Here is a 13,326-nt window from a genome sequence, read left to right on the forward strand (position 1 = left end):
TGCAGGACTTGCGAAGTGGGGGCTTGGGGCTTCTCATTTTATTTATTTATTTATTTATTTTCCCCCTGCGCGTTTGATCTCGTGCTAGTGTGTTACACGCTGCCAAAACCAATAGGCACTGGTGCTGCACTGCAGAAGGGAACGTCCTAACCGCTGGCCACATGTTGCCCCCTGAGACTTCCCAACGTATCATCCGGCTGCTGCTTCTCCTGCGGGCTCCTTGTTAKGGTCTCCTACGTCTCAAACGTATTTCCAGCCACCAGCCTTCTGTTCAGAAATCTAATATTTAGGAGAATTAATATTTATCGTAGGCTTCACATGCGTTAACCAAAGTTGAAAAAAGGCCTGCTCTTTGAGCTATTAGACGTGTTAAGGGAGCATAAGCAATGATCCTTATGTTGTATAATACTGACTTTGGGAATTAAGGTGTTTCTGCATATTTTATTGACTTACATGTTGAGAATGAGGTATTGGTTGTATATGTTAAATGTTAGTCAGGACAGAAACCACATAATAAAAAAGCACAATAATGACATCTTTTCCCCTCACCCAGTTATCTAGGAAAGAAGGTTTTTCATTTTGTTTTTTAGAATTATCTGTCTGCTTCCTCTTTAGGCACAGAGGAATGTGAGCTATTAAAGCTGCTGTGATCTGATGCATCTGCAGCCCCAAGTTGCTAAGTGGATGAGTGGGATTAATAGATAAAAATATTGAAATAGTGGGACCTATTTTATTGTAGTTCTCATTTTGCATACAAAGGAGATATTATGTAGTAATATTTATGTAATGGCATGAGTAACTATTTCATTATTAAAAAATGCAGAGCCTGAGGTCGTCTGGCAGGTAGTAGGCTTTGTGTGTGTGTGGTTAACTCATTAAGGCTTATTTTCTTAAAATGTTTAGGCTATGCCATATCATGAATGTGACATCATAAAGTAAACAATAACGTAGTTTAGTTGTTCAGCTATTAGGAACACAGTAGGAAATCCTTGGTTTCCCAAACCATGAACTTTAATGTTAGTTTGCATAATAGAAGTGTTTCTAATTCATTTTGGTTGAAGAAGACACTTTACTGCAGTCTGCATAGGAAGTGTGACTTGGTTATCTTCTGTTTATTTCCTTGTTAAACTTTTTAAGAGCTTTTTTCCTTTCAATCCTTTTAATAATGTTTGCTAATGAGCTTCAAGAACTTCATATTACTTCTCTGTGCCTCTTTTTTTTTTTTTAAAGGAAACAAATATAATCCTATCTTTTCAGAGGTGTTTGAAGTAAGCAGTCATTGTCAAAAGTAATGTACATGATTTCAGAGAGAGGCTATCCAGTTATTTATTTGAGAGTTGAAATGTAAAATAAAGTATAACCATTTATACCTATATTGACATTTCCTTTAGGAAAAAGGAATAGTAAAACCAACTTCTGATATACCATATAAAACAATAGTATGTATTTACTGACTGGCTTATGGGTAATGTGGTGTTTTTATTCACTTGAGCTGGCCTGGATAGGGATGAGTGCTTCTGATTGGGTTTAATGTGTATGTCTTGCCTGCAGGAAAGGTGTTCAGTTGCAACACTGCCTGTGTGACAACAAACAACTGTGCCTGTATAGGCTGCTTGCACGTTCAGTGTGATTAGTTCTGCCTGAATCTTAGTATGTTTAAAACAGTGTGTCCATGCTGTGCAGCTAATTGGCAGTTGGGTTCAGAGCGGACTCCAAATTCCACCTGCTGAGTGAAGGGAGATTGATTGGTATATGAAAGTTGCTTATGCAGATATTCAGAAAGTGAAGTATCTAGCAGCACTGTGTCTTGTGTCTAGTACCAGCTGTGGACATTGGTTCTGAAGGCAGCTAGCTATTCTTTCTCTCCGTAAGGGAGTATTGTGTTCAGGGAGGTATATGAATGACAAAGGTTTCCAGTATTCTTATCTTTGAGGTTTTTTTGTTTTGTTTTGTTTTAATAGTCCCGTGTTAGACAACCTAACAATTAATTTGTAAAGGTTTGTCTGTGCTATATATAAAACTAAAATGATTTTTGGTATGGTGATTGGGGGAGGTAAAACCAGATTTCCCTTTAAAAAGAAATCTTGCAAGTTCCTCTGCCTCTTAGAATGGACTGTGTTGGTAATAAGGTTTTACAACTTTAGGTCTTTCAAAGAAGAAATCTCGTTCTGTTTGGCAAGACCACGCGAGTCATGTTTTGGTGTCCTACATCTTTGCCTAAGTAAGAGTTTGAAAGGCAAGGAGTCAAAATTTTGTTTAAGCCCAAAGGCAGTAGCTTGTTTTCTATTTTCTGTTCTGTGAAATATCAAGAGTAAAAACCTGACTACAATAACAAAGGTGGCGTGAAACACTACTAGAATTTCTGTTTGAATGTATCTTAGCTGGTCTGGCTATTTCATTCCATTTCAGCAGTTTGGTATTTGAAGCTGACTTGCCAGAAGTGCTGCAGCACTGACATGGTTGTCATACGATGGAAGCAGTATTAATTCATGCTTTGTTGTATAAGATCATACGTATTATTTGATGTAGCAGTCTTTGTATCTCTAAAGGAGTCTCGTAATATTGCTTCTTATATTTAAAAACATTAGGTTTTAATTCACTAGGTAAGGCTGAACTATGAAACAAAATTTCATTATTTTCTCAGGCAGTATTTCTTTTCTACCAGCTAGCAGTTCTTGTAACTGCTTCTTATAAAAACCTTTGAGAAATTGCAATACCTGTTTATTACAATGAAAGCATAATGAAAATTGAATTTTCTGTTAACATATGGTCTTTGGCTTAATTCGTTATTCCTAAATTGTCATTCTTGTCACTAAGTTGTGGTATAGGAAGGTGTCAAAGTTGTGATTTACTTCCTGCTAGCTTTTGACCATTTCAGGTCTTGGTGTTTTTCTCAAGACTTACCTAACTACTTCAAAAAAGTGTGTGAATGCTTAGTCAGACATTTCTGTCAAATATTCATTCAGCTGCAGGAAGACAGAACCAAACTCTAAATCTGTCCATAAAGAAATTAAGGTGAGATTGCATGTCATGTTAGGAGAGGCACTAATAAATGAGCTGAGGTTGCTAATAATACAGGTATCACTTCCCTTACAACACAGAGGACGAGTAGCTGAGGACACGTCAAGTCATAAATCATATGCAATGTTGATTTATGATAACAAATATTTCAACTACCCATTTTAAAATATAAAAAATACAGAATTCTGATTGGGGCAGGGTTTGAGGCTGACACACAAAAATAGATAAACATTTAAAATTACATTGAAGGATTTTAGCTGAGAAATGTCTGCTCAGTTGACAGAAGAGTCTCTTGAGAAGGCAGATTAGGAATTTACCTAAGAAAAAGTGTGTAATTTGAGGAATAATATAACTCTGCTGTCCTCAATTGCCAGTATATATATTTGTCTCTTTGGAAGGCTTTTGTATTTTATATTATCGCTGATTCAAGAATAAATTTTACTTCAGCACAAAACTCAGCCAAAGAAGAGGATGTTTTAAAGTTACTTTTGTATGCTTTTGACCCTGAGTTCTTCTGAGACTAAGCTTAGTTCAGAGGAGTGGTTGACTGTTGGCAAAACCTGAATGCATTTCAGGTGAATGTTTGAACTGAGTTTGGTGGCTTCACTTCTCCTTGGTTTTCCGAGGGAGGGGGAGGGAAAGCAGAGGCAACTGCTCCAGCTTGGATCTGGCTTCCTTCCAGTGGCAGTAGCTCTGGTATGACTCAGTGAGGAGGCCTGCTTATCTTCTTTCTTCTGTACTTCCCTCCCCTTTTTCCCCCTTCACTGACCTGGCTGTATATCTGATCCCATCCCAGTACCACTGCAGCTCTTTCTCTCCTCCCTGGCTTCTCACTTGAGAAGGAATGAGCTCATCACAGGAATTTGCTGCTTCCTACACTCAGTTCATGATTATTCTTTTTTTCCTCCTCTTATTCTCGCTACCATTCCAGACGCTTTGTCCCAYGATGATCATTCCTCATAGCCTTCTCAATTTGTTACCCCAGTGCTTACATCCAAGCATCATTCCAGTTGCCACTACTTCCCATTTCCCAGAAGTGGGCACTTCTCATTAACAGTCTTTAAATCTCTTCTGTGGCTTCATAGTAAGGGTATGAGGATGCAAAATAGTTGATAAGGCCACTGTGGTGAGGCTCATGCCTCCCCCTTCCCTATTCCCCTCCACCCCCCCCCTCCACCCCCAAAAAAGCTAATGTACAAGTATTGATAGGTGTTATTCTGTGGACTGCAACATGGCCTAGAAGATTTTCAACATTGTGCATTGTAGCTCTGCATCCAGCATGCCATTTCTGCGTCTTGTACTGGCAGGCTTCTCATACTTCTGAAGAAGTATTTGAAAAATAGCCTCATGGCCATTTGTCTCGCTGTTCTCCAGAGGTTTATAGCTCCTACAAGATGTGAACGTAGATGGAGTAGGAATGAGGGATTTGAGATACTGTATTTATTCTGAGATGGCTTTCAGTGTTCAGGTTTTGTCAGTGATGTGGTTGGAGATCATTACCTAGTAACTTTCCTTGATTTTTAAAAAGAAAGTTTTCTAGGGTTTTTTTTTTTTTTTTTTTTGGAACAGCCTTCTACTTTTTTGAGGCATTTGTTACATGCTTTGTATAGATGGACCACTGGGTTGTTAGAGCAGTGAGAGGCTGCCTGAATATATTATGAAATTCTGTTCTGCAGACATGAAACTCATTCATTAAGAAGCAAATYTAGTTATCTGTGTATATACTGCTTACTTTAATTCTGTTCTTTCAAGTAAACCCTAAAATACTATGACAAATTCAGTGTTTTAACTGGAATCCAGACATACTGGTTTCATAACCATTGTTCTGTTTCCTCCTGTAGAGTACCTCTTGGTCAATCCTTTGAATCTGTTTCTGCTTTCATAATTCAATTTTTTAATATATATAACAAACATGATATGCTTAGAGCTCCATCAGCTGTAGACTTCAAAGTGTTTCACAAAGTAGCTGCATCTTAATTGGGTCTAATATGTAACTTGGAACTAACTTTTATGATCGGTGCATCTGGTAGTAGACTAATACCTTATCTATCTGAGATATTATATCCAGTTCTGTTGCCAACTTCTTATGGTTTCTTTTTGGCTGTTTGCTGAAATATTTTCTTTCTCAGTCTGTAAAATGAACCTCCTCAAAATAATGCGTCAGTCTGAAAATAGTTGTCTCTATTACTATTACGAGAGTAGCACATGGATATCACAACTGAGCTTGGCAGGATTAGGCAATGTGTAAACACGCAGTGAGAAACAGTGCCTGCATAGTAATTTTTGCAGTCTAAGTAGATGAGATAAATTCCTGGAAGAAGGAAATGACTGTACAGTAACACCCTGCTATCCGTTTGTCCTCAGTCTCTTGTTTCAGAGTTCCAGGGTTGACCATTTAACTGTTCTGCTGCTAACTGTTGTCGTTACCCTGTTTTTGTCCTTTAGCCTTGTTTGACTTGGTTGACCTTGGTGTTCAGTGGGCCTCTGAGAAGGATGATGACCACGATGGAAATGTAATCTTTTGGAAAGAGGCGACAAGAACACTCACACTGAAAGATTTACATTGGATGTCCAGTGTTATAGAGGAACAGCTGAGATCTTTCAGAATGATCAGACAGGGTCACTAGAGACTTAGAGGTTTCGGTCTCGTGTTACAGGAGACCTGCTGATCAAAATCTCAGGCCAGTAAGCAGTCAATTTTTTTTTATTTTTTTTTTATTATTTTTTTAGCAACCTTTGCTCCACCTCATCTCTTTCACCTCATCTGTCATTGGATGTTGAGATGACAGTTGATGAACTTGCTTCTTGCTTTCCATCTGCCATGTCTTGTGTACAGGGAGTTAAGAAATGCACACAATTTAAATACACAGTACCTATCTCCTCTGTACTACATTAATTCTGTGGGAAAAATTGTTTCACTAACTGTTGAATTATTTCACCTTTCAGGAACACATACTTGACAGATAGTAAGGTATACCTGTATAAAGGAAAGAATGGACTCGCTTAGGGTCCCACATCATATCAGTAGCAGAACTGTTAGTACAATGAAGATATTATTGTCTCAAATCAGAGAGAGGTTTTCTGTGATACCACTCTGCCCATTATTAAATTAATGTAAATAATAAAATAGTGGTTCCTTTATGTATTGAGCAAAGTTATAGTTGAAGTAGCAATAGTGAAACATTAAAGCCCAGACTTGATTAACAGAGTACAGGGACTGGGTGGAAAGATCTACCATGAAATCTATATAGTTAGGCTGTAATTACACTGTTATTCATGATGCCTATATATATTTTGGTGAAAACAATAATTTTGAGGAATGCAGTGGAAGAATCAAATATATGAGTTTGCAAACAGGCAGTATTTTTCTGGCAGTGCTACAGTAGCTTTGTGAATATGAAGACAGAGCCCAAAATATGCAAGAGTCAAAATTACAAAAAAAGAAAAAAAAAATTGGTACTAGATATATGGACTGTCTAAAGTGCCAGTGTTTTTCTGCATGAACTTCATTTATGTATGTTAAGGTTCTTATCTTTCAATGGCTGTGTTTTATTATGGAGAAGTTTTAAGGTATATAGAAGGCTTTTTTTTTAATGTACTGCCACACTTGCTGATGGGGGGGGGGAGGGGAGGGGAGCACATGTGGCTCATTAGGAAACCATATGATGTCTCTGTGCTCCAGACCTTCTCTGTCCTGTGGTCAGCATGTAGACAGCGATTCCAGTAACATCTTTCCCTGTGCACGTAGATACAGCCCCTCATGGTGACTGCGTGTTCATGAGTTCATGTATGACCTTGATGTAGATGCTCATGCTTTCACAGATTACTGAGAGTTATTTTGTCAGCAGTGAATATCCAGGTGCTCTGTGCAGCCTGTTCATGTGTCCAGGTAAACAAACTTGCACCCAAAGGCTGTGCAAAGTGTGCCGGGTAGCTGGCTGTAGGTTGGTTACCCTACCACTGTAAAAGTAACTGAAAGATTTTGGCAGTGTTAGTGAAAACTGATTGAGATTTGGAAAGAAGAAGAAAAGAAAGAGTATTCACTACAGATACCACTGCTAGTTTGGGTTTGTCCCTCAGTAACAGGCTTTTTCCCCAAAATTTCAGAAAAGCAGGAGCAACCACTTCTTATTTACATTCAAGATGCACCTCTGTGCTGTTTGCTGACTAAACCAGTGTTTACTGCAACAAGGCTCTATGTCCTATTTTAGGTGCAATATCAACATGCAGTACTCGGTGCGAATACTGAAAGGGCTGTGGAACGTTGTACCTAATCCATGATACTTGGCATTACTCCTCAGGGGTGGTATACAATACAAGTTTTCAGAGTTTTGTATAATGAGATGCATAATGAGTCTTTCATTTTGTATTTGAAACTACCTGGGTGGGTTTCTGCATAGCATGGATGCTATTAAGCAGTGGGAATTGGAAACCAATTCAGCCCTCATTTTTGAAAGTGCTACCTTCAGAGCTGTAATGAACAAATTTTTATTGCTGTCATCCCTATTATATTTAGTAACCAGATGAGGTGGTTATTTTCTGGAGTTCTCAATATAGCACCTTTTACACGTCCCTTTAAGAAATTCCCTATTTAACCTAGCTAAGATGTTATAACACACTTTCATTGCAAATGAATCTTCCTTCATGTTCTTGTATGTTTTGTTTTTATTTATTGTCTGTTAAGCAAATGGTTGTGTGGAATTCAAATTTATAAGCAGTGAAGCCTATTTTACTATCCGTAGTGAATTAGAAGAGATTACAGGCCATTTACTGAGTTGAAATAAACTGAAAATATTTTTATAAATACTTGATATCAAATATTTTACTTTTTGCACTGTTTGAATTAGCTTTATAGAACTGAGTCTTTACTATCTTTACTGTTAACCCTAAATAGTAGTAGTAGGTGAAGAATAAACAACCTAGTTCTGCTCTGAGCATTAGCTGTTTCTCCATGTCCTACAACAGAAGTGGGTAGTGTTTGTTTTTGTTTTTTAAAACTCAAATTAATGTTCATAGAATCACAGAATCATTGAGGTTGGAAGGACCTTCTGGGGTTCATCTAGTCCAACAGCCTCCCCCCCACTCAAAGCAGGGTCAACTGGAGCAGGCTGCTCAGGACTTTGTCCAGTCAGTTTTGAATGTCTTCAAGGATGGAGTCTCCACGACCTCTCTGAGCAACATTTACGTTTCTCCAGCCTATAGAGGTCCCTCTGAATGGCACTATGACCACCTGGTCTGTCAACCACTCCTCACAATTTTGAATCATCTGCAAACTTGCTGCAGGTGCATCTGTCCCTTCATCAGGTCATCACTGAAGATGGTAAATAGTATTGGCCCCAGTATCAACCCTTGGGGTACACCACTAGTGACTCACTTCCATATTTCCTTGTTGCAGGCTTCTTCCTCTAACTTAATCTTAATTTATCCCCCCATTGCATATCTGTTAGATGTAGTTCAGAGCTCTCTGGTGTGTGTTTTGTTGTGGCCTCTTCCTTTATTATATTATCGTCTGGGTGAAAGAACACACATTTCTATTTCATTCCTGATTCAGGCAAGGTTTGTTTTATAGTGTTTAAAAACCATACCCGTTATGTGTAGCTATCTCAAGTGTAGTATGACAATGTAAAATAATAAATCTTTTTCTGTTTTTTTTTTGGTGGAGTGTTTTGCTTGAACACAAAACATGGGAATGATTAAAAAAAAACAAACTGAATGTAAGTCAGCATTAGACTGAAAAATATTGTTCTATATCAGAAATGTAGTTTTAAATTGTCTCTTGTTTTTCTTACTTCAGAAAAATGGTTGTGCGTATATGTTGTGCATAAACTAATTTAACTTGCCCTGGTAATTCAGGCCATTCTTTGTATTATGTTTTTTATGTACGTTTTTTTAAAGAATTTGTGGAGTCACATACGCTAGACTGGTTTGTAAACCTTTCAATCCCATGTAAAGAAGATCCTAGTATATTTGCAGTCTGGATTCCTGTTTCAAGTTTGATTGCATATTAAAAAAAAAAAAAAAATCGATGGGAAGCACAGAATAAAGTTCTATTAAGCATTTACAGATTGTGCCAGCATGTCAGGTTTTGGTGAGCTTGTGTTCTTGTGCCAACAGTTGGAAACCTAATCAAGGAAATAAATCATTGTTTTTAACCACTGCTATAATAAAGATGAAAGACTTGAGAACAGAACCCAGTTGTTCTAGGCAGTTTGCAGATAATGGTGAATAGTCCTCACTCCAAAGAAATTATGTTCTGTATAAATGAAATGTTAAAAGGTGTAGAAGGTGTGATGTGTTGTGAAAACAGATGGCATGGCAATATTATTAGACTTCTTATTTTGAAGTGGAATTTTGTAGGAGGGATTGCCTGAATGGAAAAACAGGAGAAGGGGAGGATGTGTTGAAAGTAAGGCTGTGGAAGGAAAGGAATATGTAGAGCATGTGAGGTGAAGGAGGTGGGGGGTTGGAAGAAGGAGAATGCTGAGAGCCAGGGCCATAGAAAATATTGATGTTTAAGTTGCAGCAACAGGGACCAGTTATCTGAGGTTGTTCCCTCTTGGTTTTAGTTGCTTTGGCTCTTGGGACTGATTCATCCCCTGGAATTTCTTATCTCTAGACTTGTGGCTGAAAGTAGATGAGGTGTTATGTAAGGTTTAGTGCTCTGTGCAATGGGAGAAGAGAAAGAAAACAATGTACCTAGTACTGAGAGCTCTTCAAAATGTGTAGAAATTAGTGGAGAACTATAATATTCTCATAAGTACTTTGCAATTTGTGTTGCTTGCTTTCTTGAAAATTTGGTTTATTGCTTTTAGGGTAAGAGATGTGAAAATGCAAATAAAACAAATTCTGAGTTTCTGGTGTTCATCCTCTTAGTGTATCAGTAAAAATAGAATAGAAAGCCAGACTTGCAGTCTGACTCTGTAATGTAATAAATGCTCAAGAAAATATCTTTTGGGAAGAGAAAGATAGGCAGGCCTATATAATGTAGGTATGTATGTAGGTATGTAGGATGTGTCAGGTTTTAAAAAAAATTGAATGAGAAACACTTTTTCAAGCGATCATCTCTCCTTTAGTGTAAATTGACTTTCAGATGCTTGTTCCTATGTCATGTTCTTCACTTGCCTCCATAAAAATCATACTTGTTTTGTGTAAGCTTGCGTCATTGGAGAGAGGAAAAAAAAAAAAAAAACCTTAGCAACACCTTATTCTATCCAACTCTGGTCTCTGGCTTTTTCAGAATGTAATTCTCTTATGCAAACCATTAGCAATGATACATTTAATTTGATTAATAATCTAGCTTATGGAGCGGAATTTTAAGACCATTTAATTTCACTGAATGTTTGAATTCCATAGCTTCTAAAGGATGAGTGATTGCATTTCTTATGTATAGCACCCTCAGAGACTTGGTATTTTGATAGCAGAACATTCATAGTCAGTGGCTGAAGCTTATGCATTTGAAAACAATATTGTGGAGATAAAATGCTGATGGAAAAATAACAGTGGAACAGAGTGGAGTTGGTCAGAGAACCTTGAGGTCCTTGGGTAAGGATACTTCTTGTGCATGACTGATAAAAGGTAAAGAGGGGAGAGCATCTTGTGATATACAGTATGCTCTAGTAAATTGGACAGCTCAAGTGATTGAGGTATTTTCTTGAAGATGCAACAGTCCAATTCCCCATATTCTAATAGCTGCTACAGTAATTATGTTGTGAATTAATTCAGCACTGTAGCAGTTAACCTTAACTATAGCTTTACCAAATGCCAGAGAATGTTTTTAGAAGTTACACTTTTATTTTCTTAGCTTGGATGAAGGAGGCTCAAGTGAGCAGAAGAATTTACATTTTGCATATTATGTTCTCTGTTTCAAAGCGGACAAATCACAGAATCTATAGTTGCGGTTGGAAGGCATCTCTGGAGGATCAGCTGGTCCAACCCCCCCCTGCTCAAGCAGGGTCAGCTAGAGCAGGCTGCCCAGGACCCTGTCCAGACAACTTTTGAACATCTCTAAGGACAGAGATTCCACCACCTCTCTGGATAACCTGTTCCAGTGCTCAACTGTCCTCACAGCGGAGAAGTATTTTCTTGTGTTCAAGTGGAATTTCCCAGATTTCAGTTTGTGCCCATTGCCTCTCATCCTGTCAGTGGGTACCACTGAGAAGAGTCTGGCCCCATCCTCTTTACACCCTCCCATCAGGTTTTCATGCTCACTGATAACATCCCACCTGAGCCTTCTCTTCCTGAAGCTGGACAGTCTCGGACCTCTTTTCAGCCTCTCTTCTTACAAGAGATGCTCCAGTCCCTTAGTCATCTTATGGTCTTTCGCTGGACTTGCTCCAACAGGTCCAGGTTTTCTTGTGCTGGGGAGCCCAGCACCGGACCCAGCATTCCAGGTGTGGACTCACCGGTGCTGAGCAGAGGGGAAGGATCACCTCCCTCAACCTGCAGACAGTTCTCTTTCTAATGTAGCCCAGGAGGCTGCTGATGTTCCTAAACTCCCTACATGTGCCAGCATAGTGTCTTGTTACCGTTTGTGAGCCTTCTGCAGGACTTTTTAACTCTTCTGAAAAACATTTCATTCTAAGAACAGACTTAAAGAAGGGGTAAGAGCATGGTAGGGACTAGGTCAGCACTGGAGGTGCATTTGACTGTAGGGGTCCTGTGACATTCATGCTTTTTTTAATCTTGTGCTTGTATGTGTCTCAGATTCCTTTGCAAGTGTTTTCTCAGCTGAAGGAGACTTTTTTTGGAGGAAAAAGTTGATTAATCGTATAAGTGGGAATATCTAAATACTGTCTTCTCATTATGGATAAAACTTCTGGTATTACAGAATTGATAAATATAGGCAGAATTGTCAATGACTGTCTTTTAGTTCCTTTTGAGATTTTAATAAATCCATTTTGGAGAACATCAGGTCAGTAAGATTGTAGTGTAGTATTTTTAACATCTGAAGATAATTTGTTATGAGGGTTAGGGGAAGCACAGGTAGTGTTTAAAACTTGGTAGTACAGAACTGACTTTTTACAGCTGCTTTCTTTGCAGCAACCATCAGTTAAAGCTTCAGGCTTGATCATACAGTTGAATCTGTGTGAGTGACTCTAAGCTAGATTATTTCTGACAAGCTTTCAAATCTAGTAGCTTGCATTCTTTCTTTTATATTTAGTTAATAATTTTAAATGTTTTATGATGTGCTATATTGAACTGGAATTTCTTAATCCAAGAGTTTGATGTAGTAACAGTAACTCTGCATAAATTTTGCTTTCTGAAGTCATCCAAATTTATTTTGACTTGCATTTGGACAAATACAGAGGGCAGTTATTAGTGCTTTTCAACTCGGAAGTCATTTAGAAGTCATTCAGCTTAGAAGCCATTTAGTCAGGATGGGGGAAGGGAGAGATTGATGTAGTATATTTGCTGAGCCAAGGAGTTTTGATGGGGGGATTGCTTTTAATGGAGGTAGGCTCAGTCTGTTGCCATCAAATAATTGGTTCTTCATGTTAGTACAGTATAGCTGAAGTTTTGACTGTTCTAGAGCTGAAAATAAGCTTTTGCTGTCTATTTTGAGTCTTTTATTATTTTTGATGTTGTAATGGGTGATTAAAAAGGTAAATGATTTTTACCCGTTGTGTGTTCTTAAATATTGCATACTGCAGAAGCTCTTCAGAAGAATTCTGCTCTGTTTCAGTTTAATGAAACAGTAAAACAGGTTACTACTAGATGTAATACCTCCCCATGAAGATTATGGGGAGAGAAATATATGAAGAGAAAAGGACCAAGGGGAAAAATAAAGCACAAGGAATTAGAGGTCAGTTCTATCTGGTGTTCTTGAAGCTGTCTAAGCCTTTTTCCTTCTCCGTTGTTAGAAAYGGTTTCCAGGCTTCTTCAAATACATGTAATTGATCTGTTATAGATACCAGCCGTTCCTTACTGTGTCTAGATAGGATGGAGTGGAATATACTCTACTATTCAGAATATAAACCTGGCTCTTTAAGACTTGTAAATCGTATGTTTCATCAGCAACCTTCAAGAACTACAGTCTTCGTGACAGAATAGAAGTTAATATAGCTATTACACTATCCTGCAGTGTGATTTTTGACAAAGGTTTCGGATTTTAAAACTTAACACCGTTTTAAGGCTTCACTTTTTTGCAATTAATATGTAGTTGGAAAATTCTGTAACTGTTGTACTGATGTTCCTTTGCTTACTTACAGCTGCCAGTGCTCCTTGGAGGCATGCTTTTCAGGTTTTCACAGTGACAGTGTGCTGGACCTTCACTCTGACTTTGGAAGTTCTCTTCCCCCTTCCCCC

At 38.2% G+C, this 13,326-nt stretch overlaps 1 protein-coding gene across 3 annotated transcripts in view; it reads left to right on the forward strand.

Moving 5' to 3' along the window:
• Window positions 1-13,326, forward strand: part of REV3L (REV3 like, DNA directed polymerase zeta catalytic subunit) — a 123,112-nt gene that overhangs the window by 673 nt on the left and 109,113 nt on the right. The gene's annotated exons all lie outside the window — the stretch shown is intronic.

The sequence above is a fragment of the Apteryx rowi genome, unplaced genomic scaffold, assembly GCF_003343035.1.
Source record: "Apteryx rowi isolate R43461 unplaced genomic scaffold, aptRow1 scaffold_229, whole genome shotgun sequence".
In the NCBI taxonomy this organism is placed as follows: domain Eukaryota; kingdom Metazoa; phylum Chordata; class Aves; order Apterygiformes; family Apterygidae; genus Apteryx; species Apteryx rowi.